This window comes from Salvelinus sp. IW2-2015, linkage group LG15 (assembly GCF_002910315.2).
Source record: "Salvelinus sp. IW2-2015 linkage group LG15, ASM291031v2, whole genome shotgun sequence".
In the NCBI taxonomy this organism is placed as follows: Eukaryota; Metazoa; Chordata; class Actinopteri; order Salmoniformes; family Salmonidae; genus Salvelinus; species Salvelinus sp. IW2-2015.
Window position 1 is genome coordinate 53,020,950 of NC_036855.1, and position 20,180 is coordinate 53,041,129.

Consider the following 20,180-nt stretch of genomic DNA (forward strand, 5'->3'; position numbering starts at 1 on the left):
GTACTGTATGCCTGGCCTGCCTGACCCAGCACGGTCAACACACACCGCACGACTGCACACACACACACACACACACACACACACACCACACACACACACACACACCACACACACCAGCACACAACAGACACACACCACACACACGACACACACACACACACACAACACACACACACACACACACATACACTCCTCCTCCTCTCACCCTCCTCTCACCCCTCCTCTCCCCTGACACTCAGTGTCTTTCATGTCACCGTGTTAGGCAGAGATAGACGGACTGCGCCGATCTCTAAAGAGAAACACTGTTAGGGTGTAATATGATTCCATCCAACGCAGACCCTGTGAAAGCCATGGAAATGTTTACAGCACCCAGTGCATTTCCAACGGTTGCATCTGTGCCTGTTTGAGTCTTAGAAGATAAGACAGAATGTATTAAGTGTGTCTGCAACCCACACACACGGTTAGCAAACACCAAAGGCCTGATGAATGCAATATAAAAAATTTAAAAAAGCATTCAGGAAGAGAGAGGGGGAGAGAGAGGGATGGAAATCTGACGCCCACAGGGTTACGGCCAATTGGAAGGGAAGAAAAAGTCACCAAGGCACCGAGGGGATGGGACGGTCACCGCGGAGGCGAGACGCACCTCAGTCACACGGACAACAGACGTACACCATCCTTTGTTGTTTTATGCACCACCGAAGGTGGGATTGACAACTGCCTTTGTTGGATGCAGTCCCGCGCTGGCCAAGTGTCAAAGACACTGGGAGAGAAGTTGAGGAAGCGAGCGACACGGCTGTTCTACACACCAGATGTGTCAGTCACGAAGAAAGGAGCACGAGCAGACCCTCCGGGGTTGAATTCAGTTCATGCTGTTTCATATACAGGAAAAGGGAAAACCAAGGGCACAATGTGTCCAAAGCGGATAGAACAGCATGTTCTCGCTTTTGCTGCTCTATATAAGTCAGGTGACTTTGCGAACGCAGAGGTTCACTCGTTCATGGTGAGGTCATAACTTGTCTCYGATTGGTTGTTGCAGGTCTGATCCGGCTGCGCTCCAGCCCACCTCCCAGACTCCAGGGGGTAGAGTACGTCCTGAACGTCACAGCGACCGATGACAACGCCTCTGGCGGCCCCCAGGCCCTCTCGTCCACCGCCCAGGTCATCGTCGGCGTGGACGACGTCAACAACAACAAACCGGTCTTTGAGAAGGTAAGCTTCGGTTCTCATTGTCACGGTTCTGATATCTGTTTGGCTCTGACCACACTCATTACAGCTCATTGTGTTTCCCAGCCTCTGTCGCTCAGCCTTTACTATGGGGGCTTACTGTTAGAGTTAAATAAAGGTGTTGGCGGAGTTCTGAGATGAGCATCAGTACTCTCCTGTTCAACTTCCAGACCTTCTCAAAGTACTCCCCTGTTGACTTCCAGACCTTCTCAAAGTACTCTCCTGTTGACTTCCAGACCTTCTCAAAGTACTCTCCTGTTGACTTCCAGACCTTCTCAAAGTACTCTCCTGTTGACTTCCGGACCTTAGACTTTCTCTCTCCTTCCAAATCGCTCTTGTTTCTCGGTTCTTCTTATCTGTTTATTGCAGCTCCCTCTCTCTCTCTCTCTCTCTCTCTCTCTCTATCGCCTCTATTTATTGCCTCTCCATCTCCTTCCTCCAGAGGTGTGATTAGCCGGCCCGACCCACTCTATTTCTAGATCATCTAAGGGTTTTTAATGAAGTGTTTGAAAGATATGCCGAATCATCACAGCCCTACCTGTTTTCTGCCGATGTTTCAATTTTAAATTACATGGGTTTTTACATTTGAGATATTTGGAGCTAATTGTGCCTCGCACAGTAAAGCTAGATAACTCCCCGTAGTCCTGGGAGCATTTTGTACGTGTKCGTGTTTCACACGTTAGGCTGCAAGATCAGCTTCAACCTTTTCATGTGCTCTCACACAGCTCCCTCAGGCCTCCCTCGTGCTTTTGTTTCTTGAATGGTTTTAGTTTCTATTTATCTGCGCTAACATGCTCAAACTATAGTTGAACTGAGGTGCGGACAAGACTTTCCCACAAAAGGGGGGAAAAAAGTCCAAAGAGAAAAAGTCCAAAGAGAAAGTATTTCAAAAATAAAACACAGCTGGATCACTTTGCCTGTGTGCTCAGTTTTTTTCCTCCTCTGTGCAGGCAGCAAACAGCAGGCGGAGAGAAGAGAGAAAAATGCTTTTATGTGGTTTTGTGCCCTTGGTCCTCCTGCTCCTGTGTGTTTGGCTGAAGTTCAGGCAGTTCCTGTGGATTTGTGAGCATCAGTTACTCAGCGACTCCTAAGAGAAGGGCCCCTCCTGGGCCCCTGGGTTGTCTGTGAGAGTGCCATGTCCTGAAGCTGCCTAAGAGGGGGGTAAATGCGGCTGGAGAGGGAGAGGGGGSAAAGGGGGCACCGTTTGAGTTTGAGATCCACCACAGCTCCTCTCATCCCTGACTGGGACTCGCTTAGGGACACCTGACCTCTGAAAACACATTGAATATGGGCCTAGAAAGACTTTGACTAATGGTTAGAGGAARGGGTGGCAGAGGAGAGGGAGGAGAGGGAGAGGAGGGTGGAAGATGAGCTCCCTTGTCATTAATTAGATGTCAGAAGTAAGCATCAAAGACGAGCTGCTGAATTGATCTGGGATTTTTTTTCCTTTTTTTTTGAAACGCTGTCTCTGTCTGAGGCGCGCCAAAATGAGCCATCTGATGATGGCAGAGAGACGGGATTTGGAAGATTTGACTGTTTTCCCTTCACACACACCGAGCAAGCGCTCAGATGACGATGAGGAAGGAAGGAAGGTGTGTGGGCGTCAGAGCACATCCGAATTATCCAGGCTTACTCCGTATCTCTGTGGATCTGCTTCGATGGAATTGATTCAAGGCCGCTTTAATTATAAAACACAGATGAATCTCTACAGAGCAAAACATAGAGGGATTAATGAGAGACAGTTCCTTCCTCAAACCCCTTCCCCCCCCTCTCTCTCTCTCTACTTCTTCACTTCTCCTTTTCTATAACTCCTTTCAATGATTCACTCCTATCTCTCTGCCCTCGTTCCACTGTCCTTATCCCCTTTTCCCTTGTCTTTGACTATTTCGTAACTGCCTCCCATCTCTATGTCTTTCATTCCCTTCACACATGTCCTTAATATACTGAATGACCTTTTTCTTTCATTTCATCCCTCTCTATGCATCCTAATTTCTCTCCCTCTGTCATTCCTCCATTACCCATCTTCTTCTCTCTCTCTCTCTCTCTCTCTCTCTCTTTAACTCACTTTCTCCCTCTATCCCACTATCCCTGTCCCTCTCCCCCTTTCCCCCTCAGTGCCAGCAGTACCGGGAGCGGACCACGGTGCTGGAGAACCAGCCTGCGGGAACGTTTGTCCTCCAGGTCCACGCCGTGGATGCAGACGAGGGCTCTAATGGGAGAGTCACCTATGGATTCATGCACAAAGACAGCACTGTGCCTGCCTTCAGTATCCACCCAGACACAGGTACAGTACCGTYCAACTTCACTGTTTGGTTGTGGACCCTAGTAGCATCCCCATAGTGTTTATGTCGTCTGGTACTGAAAGGGTTGAGTCTCTGCAGCTCTCGCTGGTGTTTCTCAGTCTCCCTCTCTTTCGATGGTCTCTTTCTCTCTCTATCTCTCTCTCTCTCTCCTCCTCCTCTCCGGATTGCTTTGGGAACTGCCTTGAAGTATTTCATGAATTCCAAAGTTCAATCTAATTCACTTTAATGACACCCTTTCAAAATGTGYCAGCGCTCAAAAGGGGAAGAAAAGACAGCATTTGAAAAATGTTCACAAGCCCTCTTTTAAAAATGAATTGCTTCATGAAATGTAACTGTTCAGTGGACATCAATCATTGACCTTTTATAGGAGAGAGAAAGGAGTGAAAGGAGGGGGATTGGATTTGCATGAACTGTGAGGAATCCTCAGAATGGCTTTGATTGAATTCAAGTGCAATTTCCMAAAAACACCAAACACTTGATCATATACCTTAATAGCACATCCATTACAGTGTACGCACGTCCTTCATTAGTTTATTGAGATCTGTAGTTGCCTATCATCACATTTGCTAACATGATACATCAGATTCATTCAGTGGCATAGCTAAGCCAAAATTGTATAAATAGTATCCTACACCCTGGCAGTAGTAGCATTTGAGATTTGTTTTGTGTGTCCGGTCTGCCTTTGTCCGTTKCCGTAGCAACCACTGTATAACACTGTTCCGTCAGGTGTGATAGTGACGTCCAGGAAGTTTGACCGCGAGCGCCAGCGGGAGTACGCGGTGACGGTGACCGCTACGGACCAGGCAGCAGACCCCCTCATAGGGATCTGTCAACTCAACATCCTCATTCTCGACGAGAACGACAACAGCCCCAAGTTTGAGAACCTACGCTACGAGTGTGAGTGCTGGGGATCACACACACGCACGCACGCACGCGCACACACACACACACACACACACACACACACACACACACACACACACACACGCACATAATCTAGTCCTACTATTGATCCAGTAGTATTTGCAGACCATGTCTACCTTGTTAATGTTTCATTGACAGCACCAGATCCGTGTTCATCTCGCCAAGACATATTTTAATCCGCAGATCTAAGGCTCATAATGCTTTCAGCCAATTGAATATGACGTGTTGTCTACACCACAGACTTCCTTCGGGAGGACACAATGATTGGCACCAGTTTCCTGCGTGTGGCGGCCCACGACGATGACTACAGCACCAATGCCGCAGTCACCTACTCCATGTCTAAAGAACAGCCAGAGTACCTGAGGGTAAACCCCCTAACCGGCTGGGTCTACGTCAACCAGCCCATCTCACAGGTCAGGAGCACAACCCTAACCCCTAACACAACCACATAACCCATCTCAGCTGTACGTTAAGTCGTCCAGCCCCAGGTTTCATTGGTTGAGGCRAGGACTCGTTACGGAGAATAATTCCAGCTTCAGCGAGAGTATCGAGGAAGTCTAATAGTTCTTTGAAAAAGYCTTTATAAAGCCAGCACATATCTAACGAGCTAGTGTTTGAGAGCTTTTCAGACGTTTTCTTCTTTCTTCTTCGTTGGGTAGTCTGTAAATGTCCCTCCTCAGGGGAGAATGTTTTATCACAAAGCAGGAAATGGGAAGCCTGGTGTAGCGAGGAGGTGTTATTATGAGTGCTCCTAGGGAAGCTGTTGCTATGACTACAGAGTTCCCCTGTCAGCAGAACGCTGTTGGGTAGCATTCTGTCAGTCATCAGTGATGAGACAGTGTCATTTACGTTCACCCGTGGGCCAAATACAACCAGCATGTGTCCCTGACCCTGTGACACTCCCTGACCTCTCGCTGTAATCTGATCTACGCGATCACAGAGAGGGCTTATGTTTCATTACTTCTCTAGCTGTCCTGCCTCTTCACCCCAGTCTAAACTGCTAATATTTCAGTCAGCATGTGTCATGTAACAGCTATGTTGTTGCTATGACTACAGAGGACCTACATCACCCGGGAGATAGTTGCCACGGACGGGGGGAACCGGAGCAGTTCRGTGGAGCTGTCCGTCACCATCACCAACGTGAAGAACCAGCCTCCGCAGTGGGACAGGGACAGCTATGACGTGGTCATCCCAGAGAATACCGTCAGGGACACAGCCATAGTGGTAAGATGGGACCGGSACAAACAGGCTACGTCCCAAATGGTATTCTATTCCCTATGTAGTGCACTACAGGGCTCTGGTCAAAAGTAATGCACCAAATAGGGAATAGGGTGCCATTTGGGATKSMRRGGKWMYKKKKKGGKKGRAWKKKGGGRRRAAWWRRWKRARKYMWKKTTTWAMMWWMMMMWKGGGKTWWYYKKYCYKGGGGRRRKWRRRGGRMMWWRGGGKTWWYYTWRGGSMRRRKTKRAMMWKRAWYMWKRWKGRAWWMMAAATTAGGATGAGTATGGCAGATGTAACCTGAAACTGGTATTCTGAGGTACATGGGGTTTAGAGAAAGGTGAGTTAAGGGGAGGTTGGGACATGATGACACACATTAGGATAGGTACATATTACAGAATTGGGGCTGGTAACTTGAGAGAGGTATTTTGAGCTGTGAACCAGTATTTACCMAGGGCTTCAAAGCAAATAAAAGCATTATGGAGTAGACTTGTTTGATCTGACATTAAAGTTGTTTACTGTACYGTACAAACACTACAACACTGAATGACACTAGCTGCATTTACCATGTCTGTGCAGTAATGCACAGTGATGCGTATTATGACGTACTGTATGGACACCAAGCTATTATAGTCYATGGCAAAAACGAGAGTAGATAATTCCCTCAGGGCTCAACCTCCATCCCTACTCTCCCATCCTCCATCTCTCTGGCACTTGCTGTGTCCTGGGATAGCCCTACATCCTMATGGCAACTTACTCCAGCCAACACCCCCCTCCCTCTATTCCCCCTCTCCCTACCCATGTCCAGACTCATCCTCCATCGCCTCTATTTTAAGCCAACTGCTTCATTACTTCTACGAGCCAGGCCCTGGCAATCACGAGCGCTGGATTATTCATAGGCATTTACTTTTATTTTTTAACTAACGCATTGAAAATGAATTTGCTGAATTTCCTCTGTTCATATATAAGCTTATAAGGCCTATTAAAAATGCAGAATTAATATTTCACACACACACACCACCCACACACCAGAGAGAGACGACGAGGAGAAGAGAGAGAGGAGAAGAGAAGAGAGAGAGGAGGAGAAGAGAGAGAGAGGAGTTGAGAGAGAGAGAGAAGAGAGAGAGAGAGGAGAGAGGAGAGAGAGAGTGAGGAGAGAAGGAGAGGAGAAGAGGAGGAGAGAGAGAGAGAGGAAGAGCGAGAGAGAGGAGAGAGGAGAGAGAGGAGAGAGAGGAAGAGAGAGAGAGAGAGAGAAGAGAGAGAGAGAGAGAGAGAGAGAGAGAGAAGAGAGGAGAGAACGAGAGAGAGAGAGAGGAGAGAGAGAGAGGAGAGAGAGAGAGAGAGAGGAGAGAGAGAGGAGAGAGAGAGAGAGAGAGAGAGGGAGAGGAGAGAGAGAGAGAGAGAGAGCGAGAGAGAGAGAGAGAGAGAAGATGAGAGGAGAGAGAGACAAGAGCAGGAGAAGAGAGAGAGAGAGAGAAGAGAAGAGAGAGAGATCAAAGAATCTCTCTAAGTGATAAGCAAGATAGTATTGAAGATTTAATGGCCACAGGCGTTGTAGCTGATCTGTAGAGCTGCTTGTTTTGCAGGCGGCCTCGTCTAAAGCTGAGTAGAGAGTACAGGCAGTCACAAGGTGTGAATTGACTGCTAGTGTTCCTCAGTTTCCCCTGTCTCTGTCTCCTCTCTGAACCCCCAGACTATCAAGGCCACCTCTCCACTGGGGACCCTAGAGTGACCTATAACCTGGAGACGGGATGGTGCCGGGACCAACATGCCTGTTACGCTTCTACCTAACCGTGAGGACGGCTCTGCCTCCATCCTGGTGGCTGAGCCCCTGGACTATGAGACCACCAGGAACTTCATACTGAGGGTCCGGGCTCAGAATGTGGCTGCAGTCCCCCTGGCAGCCTTCACTACGGTCTATCTTAATATCACAGGTAAGACAGAGCARTGCAACCTGCTCATATAACAACCCATAATACTTAACTATCCCTTTTTACTTCCATCCCAGCAGTCTTGACTCAACAATGACTGTATACAACCATTTTTCTCTCTCTCTCTCTCGCGCGCTCTGTCGCTCTTTCTTTCTCTCATCCAGACTCTCTCTCTCCTCCAGACTAACCCCAGAAAGCATGATGTACTGGGCTTCAATCTCTTTATTAAAATCGAGTTGATTTCCAGCCTACCGGTCCGATCCGRGCTTAATTTCCCATTACCACGTTAGTTATTACTGCAGCTCAGCCCACCCCTGACCCTCTGTCCCAAAATAGCTCTCATTCCCACCGTAGCCCAGATCGAGACTCTCTCCTGTTATCCTCCCGCTTCCCTCTAACCAGACTCCATCTCCCCCTCTATCATTCATGAGAGTTAGTCTTAAACCAGARAGACATAATTAATCTGGCTAGAYTCTCCTCACTCCTTCACCTCTCCTTCTCCTCTCCCTTATCTGTCTTAATAAGTGAGCCTTCAGTCTTCTCCAGAGGATGGAGCGAGTACTATGGAGGCAGGGGGGGCTGGAAAGGAGGAAGGGAGACGTGGAGAAGGGGAGGAGAGGGTTGTAATGGATTGAAGGCCCATGTTTAATTTATAGATTAAGACATTTGCTGGGAAAAAATACCACATGGAAGTGCATCGTAACTCTGAATGCATCCGAGCCGTATAGTTCTCTATAATAACTAAGAAAGAAGTAATTGAGTTAAATAGACAAACGACTCTAACAAGTTGTTTTGTATTATTTGTCTGTGGAAATGTTTGAAGGGTGAAAAATAGAGAGAGCTCTCGACTGTCACAAAAAGGTCTTTGAAATTGTTCAATACACCTCCAGGAGTTTTCAAGGTCTCATTAATCTCTGTCAACAAATGTTTAGCCACAAAGACTACCGGACGCAGAATTGAGTCTGCTGCCACCCTGTTTTTACAGCCTGCTGCRTGAAAGACACTCTGCTCCTTATAAAACCCTTTCACTGAGAAAATACTGAGCCAAATGATGACGGATAATGCTGGTGTTTTTCTCTGCTAGACGTGAACGACAATGTTCCCTTCTTCACCTCGTCCATCTACGAGGCGACGGTCACAGAGGGGGCGGAGGTGGGGACGTTTGTCACGCAGGTGTCATCCAAYGACCTGGACCTGGGACTCAACGGAAAGGTGACGGAACGCTTTGGAATAACGGAAATACAAAACAACAATCCTGTATCAACACTCTGAGACGTTTTGTGAATACAGGTCCTGGTTCTTAGCAATTTCTCAGAAAAGCTGKAGTATTTGTAGTACTCCAGGCCTAGTGTTGTCGACCCCAGTTTTAACTTTAAATCCATGCGAACAACCCACCACTACTGTATGTAACTGGATAAGAGTTGAAACCACTCAAGTGTAAACCCACAGTAGCAGTTACCCTTTTAATTTCACCTTGGAGTCTTAAATACCGAAGGTAGAAAATGGAAAATCCCATCTTTAGTCTATAGTTCTGTATTATAGTGTTCCTCGACAAGGGTCTGCTTCCTGAAGCCTGGCCATGAAATCTGTACTGCRGCACCCTGAGCCGCGAGCAACACACTGTATAAAACGTACAATGCAGCACGTCACACATACTGAACCTTCCCCCTTTCCTGCAGTTAAATGACCTAGTGGCCTCATGGGTGGAACGTTCTTCATATTTTTCATAATTTCATAATGAATAAACGCTATAATTCTTTAATTATATCCGTTTTTTCTACGTCCAACGGCTTTGTTCTATTTCAGTCATCTGTGATGTATATAAAGTGTAATATTGCGATGCAAACTCCAAATTGAATCCATTTCAAATCTATATGTGACATGGTACAGGTGTCTTCTTCTTTTTAAGCCCGGAACCATGTATGTGGGATGTACACTTCTTTTTCAAAGTCGATTTGTTTAATACTACCAATAAACACTCTGTGTGACCCTGATTTAGCACACTGCAGTAAAAGATTATTAAGGACGCAAGTGTTGAGAAGACACACACACACACACACACGTGCACGCGCATGCTCGCACGCAAACAGAAGGGCGCGCTTGGGCGCACACATTCTCACACGCATGCATACACAAGCACTCACACTCACCGCGTTGTCTGCGTTTCCTGCTGCTTTTATGTGTATCTCTTTCTTGATCTCTGTCTTGCTCTCAATAGACACACAATCATGTATACACACACACACACACACACACACACACACACATTCCAACACGCACACAAACAGTATGGGTAGTCTACTCATAATTGAATTCCCAGAACGAGGACACCATGGCTATTGGCACAGGGGTACATAAAATGTACTCGGTTCTTTGCAGGCACAGTGTCCTTGGCTGCTGAATTGCTTGCTCTCGCCGAGGCAGGCTGAATCATAGATGCCATGCAGGCCCACATTTAAATAATGACTATCATTGGTGGGCGTGAATATGAAAGAAAAAAATAATTCACAGCTGTTTAAATTTGGGAGTTGTTTTACAAATAACTTGACCCCGACGACCTTTTTATTATGGCATTACATTTTAATTCAGCCTTTAATTTCTGCTCTTCCCCTGTATTCATTTTCTGACCCACGCCGTTTCGATCCTCTCTCTCAATGAATTTCGTTGAATAACTTCCTGCGGCTGTTGAATGCCATTCATAGCTCGTCGACACAGCTTTCATTCAGTTTGAATATTAACATTAGGTTCAATCTTTGTTGGTGAATAGACTTCAGGCTCCTGCTTTAAACCGAATTATAACGACTTARCTATGTTTTATCGATATACAACAAAAATTGTCAGAGGGTCACATGTGGTTTGGGTCACATCCAGCCCAATAGAGAGATTAATTAATCATATGCATGGTGTGTTAGACTATTTTTAGAGACTCCGCTGTTTGACTAAAACTTTTATTCTCTCTCCCCCTGTCTCACTCACCTATCTTTGGTAATCCCTACTCTGTATCTCTGTCTTCCTTGTCTCTGTCACATCCATCCTTTCTTACTCATCCCTCGWGTATCTCCAACATCCTGTCCTCTCTTTCCTCTCTTACTCCATTCATATCCTTCACCTTCTCTATGCCACTCTCTCTAACCCCATCCGTCCTTCTCTTCTCCCCTGGCCTCCTGCTCTCCCTCCACTTCTTCCTCCTCCTCTCTCTCKCTCTCTSTCTCTCTCAGATCTCCTACTCCCTGCTGAACGACCGCAGTGGGGACTACCAGTACTTCCGGATTGATCCTGAGCTGGGCTCCATATACACAGAGGCCGTGTTTGACCGTGAGACCAAAGGCTCCTACCTGCTGGAGGTCAAGTCAGTGGACGGCTGGGAGTCAGCCCGACCTGGGAGACATGGGCAGCCCAACTCAGGTGAGACCAGCTCAGATCATCTCGTCAGCTCAACAGGGCCGGAGGATGGTGGAGGACGAGAGAGAGAACAGYAATGCGTGCAGTGTGCACACAGTAGCACGCCGTATCACATTGTGACGACATAGGAGCACAACGTGCGCATTGTCTGAGTACATTTCAATACATTTTAAAATGCCCCCGTTTCCCCGACAGGCCTTGGTGCAACAGTAGGAGGGCTGGGGTTTGGATGGCAGTCTCAAGACGTCATTTAAGTCTGAGCTGCGGCTTGTCTCTCTGGTGGGGAGGGATCCTCTCTCTCTCTCTCTCTCTCTCTCTCTCTCTCTCCACCAGATATGCTCATCTCTGCCCAGAGGGGACTCTCACCCGCTGATGAACAACCAGACAGGGTCTTATGGAGAATGTATTTTTCATTCATATTATCATAGATGATTAGAAGTTGCTCTCAGTGGGCTTCGCCCTATATGACACTTCTGACAGCGTAAACACCACTGAAATATTAAAAAGGCCAGGGAGTAAAAAAGATGATCCGTGTGATTTTGCAGTGCTATAAATATTAGATGAGGATGATATAAAGAGAAGTGGAGATCAGGGGGCTTCAGAGTGATGGAGACTCCTCCCAGAACACTGCTCTGTTGCTTAGCATGTAGAATGAGCCTCTATAGGGCCCTCAACTCTCCATCCCTCACTATCCCTCCTCTCTCCCTCCCAGCGACAGGCACCTACATCCTGTCTTATACAACATACTGACATGGTGGTGTGAATCATGGATGGGAGAAAACACATTTGCACATGCAAACACACACACACACACACACACACACGTTCTCAATCTATAATCTCTCTCCCCCTCTCACTCGACTAAAGAGTATACTGAATGAAATTGGAGGAGCCCAGGATGGTGTAATCGATGACAGCAGTATTGAAGAAGGGTTGTAAACACAACCTTGATGCAATAGCAGTGTTGACGGGGAAAGAGCAATCCGTCACGGTATTGACACTGCGTACTTTCCACACTTCTCTCTGTGTGTGTCTGGAACACAGAAGAGGGGGAGACACACCCATTGACGACGGCTGTGTCTGCCCAACAGATATGTCCTCCTTCCCCTCTCCTCTGACAGACTCCGAAAGGTGTAAAAGGTTGGAGGTTGTGGCTTGTTTCGCTGCTAGGCTGCATTATCTCTGTGTTAAACTGCACGCTATCTTTGCAACCAGCTTACATAATTGATCTTATCTTGAAGAGTGTATTGCAAATGATGTTCCTTTTCATACTCATATCAAAGGGAGCATATTATATTGGCGTGGGGAAAGGGAGCATATTATACTGGCCACCCCCCCTCCTCCCCTCAAGGGGCTCTTTTCACATCTGCCTACGGATTGCTTCAGAAAGAAAAGAGTCAGACGGAGAGAGAGAGAGAGAGAGAGAGAGAGCAAGATGGAGAGATGTGAGGAATAATAGAGGGTGCAGATAGGAGGATGGAGGGAGAAATGGAGGGATAAAGAAGAGCGAGGGAAAGAGGGGGGGGGGGATATGTTCAGTTTGACAGAATAAGAGCGGGCCTGGCGTTTAATCTCTCACTCCGCGCTCTCTCTCTCTCTCCTTCCTTCAGACACGGCGTACGTGAGGGTTTTCATCAGCGAYGTGAACGACAACAGGCCTGTCTTTGCTCAGACGGCGTATGAAGTCGACGTGGATGAGGATGCAGACGTGGGCTTTGCCATCCTGACTGTCAGTGCTAATGACGAGGATGAAGGTACGTGGTGGAGAGGGAGAAAACAAGCCACCTTCCCCGTCATTCTCACTCTCCCTGGGCTCAGTGGAGGTGTGAGAGGTTACGAGGGCTCTCYATCTCTCCTCAGGTCATAACCCTGAAGAAAACACAGTACGGTTGTGATGCCCTATTTTTATAAAGGATGTTTCACATCGATTTCATGTTACGAATTGTTGGTGTGTCATATTACTTGTCAAGGTACTGCAGTGTATACAGAATATAAATCAGAATATACATGTTTCATACAAACTGCATAAGTCTCCATATGGCTTCCCCATAGCTCAGAAAGGATATCCTTAACATCCCAATAGGCTCATCAAATCACAGGCCAGGGACTGCACAMATGCAGCACACAGCAACTCTACTCTCTCTCTCTCTCCTGCAGCGAGCGCTATAATGACTCTCATCCTACAGGCACCATCCGTACCCCTCTCCCATCCATCTCATCCTATACTAACACACTGCCGGTTATTCACCTGACTCACCCTCATTCAGCCGACTCTAGCTCACACGACCCGCTACAACAAATCCATTGTGAAGCATATCACCTCCTTTGGTGCTGCGGCAGCTAGCTATTGCGGTGAGGGCTCTTTATCAGTCCGCTACGGGAATAGGAGAGGAGGGGAGAAGGGGGGGGGGGCAATAGCTCCATATTATCAGACATTTATCATGTCGGAACGGGTAGGCCTGTGGAGCGGCAACCACCTCTCTGTGATGAATGTGTTCGGGCTGCGCCACCAGCTCCATCTCTGCAATCTCAAGACACAGTGCCACTCGTGAGAGGAYAGTCTCCGGGCCACTTTGGGTAATAAAGCACACACGCAGGGCCAGCTATGCTGATGGCCCGACACCCCCGAGCAGATTATCACCACCCAGGGAGCTAGGGAACTAGGAACACAGAGAAAGAGAGAGAACAGAGTGGGGGAGATAGAGAGACAGCGAGGTCTTTCTCCTTTACTGTGCTGATAAGAGTTCCTGGAAGTRGAAGCAGATTGTTCTTTTTGTTCTCCCCCTGTCAGCATAACAACTTATAGCCAGGGAAAGTGGGCCGTTTTTTTTTTTTTTTACACGTACAAGTGGGAATAGGATTTCTCTTGTGTTTGTTTATTCATTTTGTTTGTTTACATTTGTAAACAAATGTAAAATGTTTGTTTACACTGCGTTGCTCGCTCTGTGCATGCACGGTCTCCACTGGGATTTGAACTCAGCAGTTTGAAGGGGGAGAGGAAGCTCAAATGAAAACATATCTATTCACAAGTCATTCTAATGTTTCATTAGCACTGACAACACAACAAAATACTCAGGATTAGGGATTAGTCCTCTGCTCKGTTCTGGCGTCCTCACTTTCATGTTGCAAATAAGCTATGAATCTTTTGTGTCTTTGGAGATTCCTCCATTCTCCCTCTCCTGAGTTGTAATTTATTGAATCTGTTTGAGATTCCAGAGTCTCCTCTCAATAATTGGATTCTGTATAGAACTGCTGATCAGCTAATAGACCTTAGTACAATTGCTTTGTGAAGCAAAAAAACTTTTTTTTAAACTTCCTAAAATGTTAAGCAGACCTAATACCTGGATTCAGTCAGATTTCATTTGAAAAACGAAAGTTTGATTCCTGAAAATGTCACCTATATATGTTAAATGATGTGTATGTGATGCTCATGGTGTCCCACTCTGCTTACTACATATATCTCGGTCACCACATTGTTCCTGTTTAGGCGCCAATGCTAAGCTCCGCTACCAGATCACGTCTGGCAACACTGGCGGGGTTTTTGACGTGGAACCAGAGGTGGGCACCATCTTCATCGCTCAGCCTCTGGACTACGAGCAGAACAAGRGCTACAAGCTGCTGGTGCTGGCGTCGGACGGGAAGTGGGAGGACTATGCGGACGTGATGGTCAACGTGGTCAACAAGAACGACGAGGCGCCAGTGTTCACGGTCAACGAGTACTATGGTTCTGTGACTGAAGAGCTGGATGGATCGCCTGTGTTCGTGCTTCAGGTATGTTTGAGTCATGCAGCAATCTTTATTTGTCACACTTATTATGACAGCAGATACAAATGACCTCTTACGTCATCGCACGGGTATTAGTAGGAAATGAGGGAGAGTAGTATGATATACAGTATCAGACGTCTAAAATCTCATGAGAGTGTTTTGTCATCAACTCAACYGTGTTATACAACGCTATCTAGCTGTCAATGGGAAAGACTGAGGTTTTGATGTGTATTTGACATTTTCTCTCAGTATTCATTGTAATGCTTTTCCATCAGTATCTGAAGAGCTTAAAATGATAACGTTCGATCTGCATTTTTGTCAAAACCGGGTTACTGGCATAGCCTTGTTTKGTCAAATATTCTGTACCTACTGCATACCCCAATTCAAGAAAACAAGMTAACAATTTTTCCAGCAAATTATCTCAGAATAATAGAACCTTAGAATTCCAAGGTCACACAGGTCTGTCATTCAGAATGTGAGTCATTGTGCGGCAGGAGGTTACAGACACTCTATCACCCAAGCCTTTAAGACTGAATTGCATGAGATGGCATCATGCTGTTTTTCATTCCAACATCCCTGTTTTATAAGATTCTTCGGATGGGACGTCTGGTAGAAGCTTTAGCCCACTACAGTTTCTCCCCCACCACTCCATAGTAGCTCATTGGTTTCATTTCACCTACAATACCTGACACTCTGCAATTCTCATGGTAGATTTAAATGTTGTAGATGTTGCTCTGCCTGGGGATTGATTGGGGCTGAGGTCAGGAGAGTGAAAGTTGTGCACATAGCCGATAAACTAGAGTTGATCACTGTGCAGAGTAGGTAGGTGTGAAGTTAACACTTCAACCAACCTGATGGATGACACCAAGTCAGCAAGCGTCAATAATTAAACAGTGCTGAACTCCATAAAAAAAAAGTTGGTGCGCTGCAGATTAAAAAGCTTCACCGAGCACATTCCCTTTGATGTTGTAGGTAACTGCTACTGACCCAGATAAGGATGCTGACCAGGAGGCCCTGCGGTACTCCCTCCATGGCCAGGGAGCCGAGAGCGAGTTCATTATTGATGAGGTGACGGGGAAGATCTACGCTCAGAGGACTCTGAACCGGGAGGAGCGGGCCGTGTGGAGGTTTGTGGTCCTGGCCACAGATGAAGGCGGCGAGGGTCTGACCGGATTCACTGACATCATCATCAACGTGTGGGACATCAACGACAACGCACCCGTCTTCACCTGTGCCCCTGATTGTCATGGCAACGTGCCGGAGAACTCTGCCCCCGGCACCTCTGTCATGGAGATGACGGCCACCGACCTGGACGACTCGGCCGTGGGCCAGAATGCCGTGCTCTCCTACAGGATTGTGGGTGATACGGGTACAGGTGGCAGCGGCTCTGACATGTTCAGCATTAACCCGTCCACGGGAACCATCTCGGTGGCAATGAGTGGCCTGGACCGGGAACAGGCAGAGRCCTACCTGCTGRTGGTGGAGGCCAGGGACGGGGGTGGCATGRYGGGCACGGGTACCGCCACCATCAGGGTGACAGAYGTGAAYGACCACGCACCCAGGTTCACRGAGCGRTCCTGCCTGGCCAGGGTTCCTGAGAGCAGTGAGCCCAACGCWGTRGTGCTGGAGMTGTCTGCTGAGGACTGGGACACAGGMGAGAACGCCCAKCTCACCTTCAGTGTGGTGGCAGGAGACCCAGAGCAGAAGTTCTCCATGGTGAGCCACCGGCAGGAGCAGCGTGGCACCCTGAGACTGAAGAAGAGGCTGGACTACGAGAGGCCCAGTGAGCAGCGCTTCAACCTCACCCTGAAGGTCGAAGACCTGGACTTCTCAAGCTTCATCCACTGTGTCATAGAGGTAGAGGACTGTAACGACCACGCACCCATCTTCATCGCGCTCTCCCAGCCGCCGGCGCCCCTGCCCGAGGACGTGCCCGTGGGCAGCAGTGTGGCCAGGCTGACGGCCAGCGACTCTGACTCAGGCCAAAACAAGGAGATCACCTACAGAATCCTCCAGGAGTCAGACCCTCTGGGCCAGTTCTCTGTAGACCAGTCTGGTCTAGTCACTGTGACCAGCGCTCTGGACAGAGAGACAGCAGCGCAGCACCACCTGGTCATCCTGGCTACTGACCACGGCTCTCCGGCCTTGACGGGTAGCACCGTCATTCAGCTGACTCTGCTGGACGTCAACGACAATGGGCCGGAGTTTGAGGCAGTGTACACCCCAGTGGTGTGGGAGAACGTCGCTGGTCCCCAGCTGGTCAGACTCAACCAGACCTCCACACTGCTGCGGGCCGTAGACCGAGACTCAGCGCAGAACGGATCTCCATTCTACTTTAGCCTTCCCTTAGAGCTAAACCACAGCAACGACTTCTACCTGCAGGATAACGGAAACGGCACGGCCACCATCACAGCCCTGAGGGCATTCGACCGGGAGAGGCAGAAAGAGTTCCACCTGCAGATCATCATGAGTGACAGCGGCCATCCACCCAAGACGGTCACTAACACTCTGACCATCACCATAGGAGACGAGAACGACCATGCTCACCAGGCAGGAGAGAAGGAGATTTTTGTCAACAGTCACAAAGGTGAGATCACTGCCATCATCAATACACTATAATGCATGTATTCATAAATAGCACAGCAATGAGAGAACATATTCACAAAGCAATATATGAATGAGGAGCAAATCGTTTGACCCTCAGTCTGACCTTTTCCAAGGCTTGAAGGTTTTGCTTCAACCGGGAGTTTATGAAAAGAAGCCATGTCTCTCTTGTTGTTCTGGCGCCTTTTGTAGGAGCCGCTGTAGGAGCGAGCAATTAGGTATAGCTGATTCTCTTTTCTCCTCTTCAGGGTTGACTATCTATTCCAGGTGTGTTCCTCTCCTTTCACAAAGTTACTGATAGCATGTGTTGACTAGTTTCTTTCAGACACATTTTCTTGTTGCCTTGCGGTGATTATGATTGCCTTTCTCTCTACAAGCATTCATATGCAGCCTGCTGTTTTCAGAATACTTTAATGTCCATGTGAACAGTGCTCTTTTTGACTATACCCCTTCATGACACACACACAGAGACACACACCCTTGAGAAAATCAATGTTCTTTGCCGACAGGGAGGATGCCGACCACTCTCCTGGGGAAGGTCTACGCCCCGGATCCTGATGATTGGGACAACAAGACCTATGCCTTTGAGGGACATGTGCCCAAGTAAGACAWCTCTAGCTCTCTTCCTCTGTATTTCTCTCTTTCCCTCCCTCCGTCCCCCTCTCTCAACGCCCCATAAAACCTTGAGAGTGATGTCTCCCGACAGCCTCTCTGTCATTGATGTTGTGGACCAGCACCTGCGACGAAGGTGCGAGACGAGCAGAGGAACCCTGAGCGACAGGGTGTTTTTGAGACGGTTGCCTTGAGATCTCTGTGAAGGCTCAGCAGCTACAGCGGTGTTCAGAACATATCATACCATGTGACACCTTGACGGCCTCACATCCAGAAGCGTGACGACTACCACTGCCACCTGCACTGCACTCACATACATGAACTCAGATTGACTGTAGCTTCCCTCCCAGAGAATCTGTTCTTTCAACACACATAGCTACAGTGTGTTGTTGAATCTATACACAGTTAATATTTAATCTAGCATCTCTCATCTTCACTCRAGTAGAGAAACTTCTGCATTACTCAATAGGGAAATGGTTGGAGTCCAGTTGACAAATTTTGACACTTCATATAAAACACGGTTGGATTTGAAGATGATAAACCAGCGCATCTCAACGTCTCCTTCGCTATTTGATCTGCCTGGGATCTTGCTTTGATTCCCRGTGTAATTCAACTTGAATGAGCTCAATTACAAAAGAAGTATGAAGTTGTGGACCACAAGGAGTTGCTTCCTCTCATCTTTTTTTCACTTTTATAATCTCCCCTTCCCCTCCCCTTCTTTCCTCTATCCTCTCCCCTCTTCCTCCCTCCTCCCTGCCGCTCTATTCTCTCCTCCCCCATCATTTCCTCTTTTCTCTTGTTACATCCTCTCTCTTTCTGCTGTCTTTTATCTATTCCTTCTTTAATTCTGCTGTTTTGAATCTTTGTGTATTAATCTCCTCTCTCTGGTTCCCAAAGTCTCTCAGTCATTTCTTCTCTTTTATGTCAGCCCAGTATTCATTCACAGTGGTGTATCACCAAATCTATCTACAGATCCACCACAGGCTGCTCGTTTTACATGCGATATATGAAGAATTGATGTTGCTGATGTGTTTTTTTTTATGCCTCCTCAGTTACTTCCTCCTGAACAAGCGGACGGGATTCCTGATCATTAAGGAGAACGCTCCGCCGGGAAGCTACGAGTTTCAGGTGCGCGTGTCAGACGGAGTGTGGCCAGACGCTGTCTCTGGGGTAATGGTGTATGTGAGGGAGCTGCGTGATGAGGCCATCTACAACTCTGGATCCCTCCGCCTGGCAGGTACAGTACAGTACACATGTACTCTGAACCTTGACCTATGACCTATGACCTGTGACCAAATTGTTTTATATTGTTTCATGTTGTCAGATGAAGATTATTTCTTATTTTTATAAGAACATATATCTTCAAGATACAATGTATGGGTTAGTAACAGTGGAAATGGGTAATTCTTGGAAATATGTCATTTTGAAATTGCAATTAGACAATGTTTTGGTTCCTCAGCAYTTTCATTTTGGGTGTCAAGTATGGTCTGATACACCGCTTATGTGTGTGAAAATGAAATKTACTTAGGACGAAATGGTCTACGACTGTGGGGATTTTATGATTTCGGAGATATTTAAATGAGAAGAGAGAGGGAGGAATAGCGGAGGGAGCCACGGCTCATATAAGCTGATAAAAGGGATTTGCTTCAAATTCCAAAAACAGCAGCAGGCAAATGTATTCACACCAACCAGGAGCCTTTACATTACAGCTGGTGGTTATATACTGTGTCACATTATTTATTTAAAGGAAACTGGGTGAACAGGATGTTTTATAATATGTTACTGTCAGTGATGAAAATGGAACCAAAATCTCCCGTAATGATTGTTTGTTTGTTCTTTTCTTCAGCCCATTTAATCTACAGTAGAGCCGTCTGGTTTCGTACACTTCTTAGCTGGGTATTTCGAGTGCATCCTCTAAACGACAACAATATCCACYGCATTTAGAGAGCTGTAGAGTGTGTATTGATTGAAATGGCTCATGCCATAAAAGGTCTGTTGAAGTTGAACAATATGTCAACAACTGCTATAGTGCTGAGAACTGAGCCAGCTCAACYTAGAGTGCAATTTCACTAACCCYATCAGTCCTGAGACCCCAGCAAAACTCGGTTTTTCATTTATCTGACTTATCTGCWTGTAATATTATGYATTTATATTTATCCTCACAGTTAAKTGTTTTACCGTTTTCTTTTTAGGAAAA

General features: G+C 47.2%; 1 pseudogene; it reads left to right on the top strand.

Moving 5' to 3' along the window:
- The window catches only part of LOC111974412 (neural-cadherin-like), a 191,971-nt pseudogene that overhangs the window by 109,741 nt on the left and 62,050 nt on the right, over nt 1–20,180 (top strand).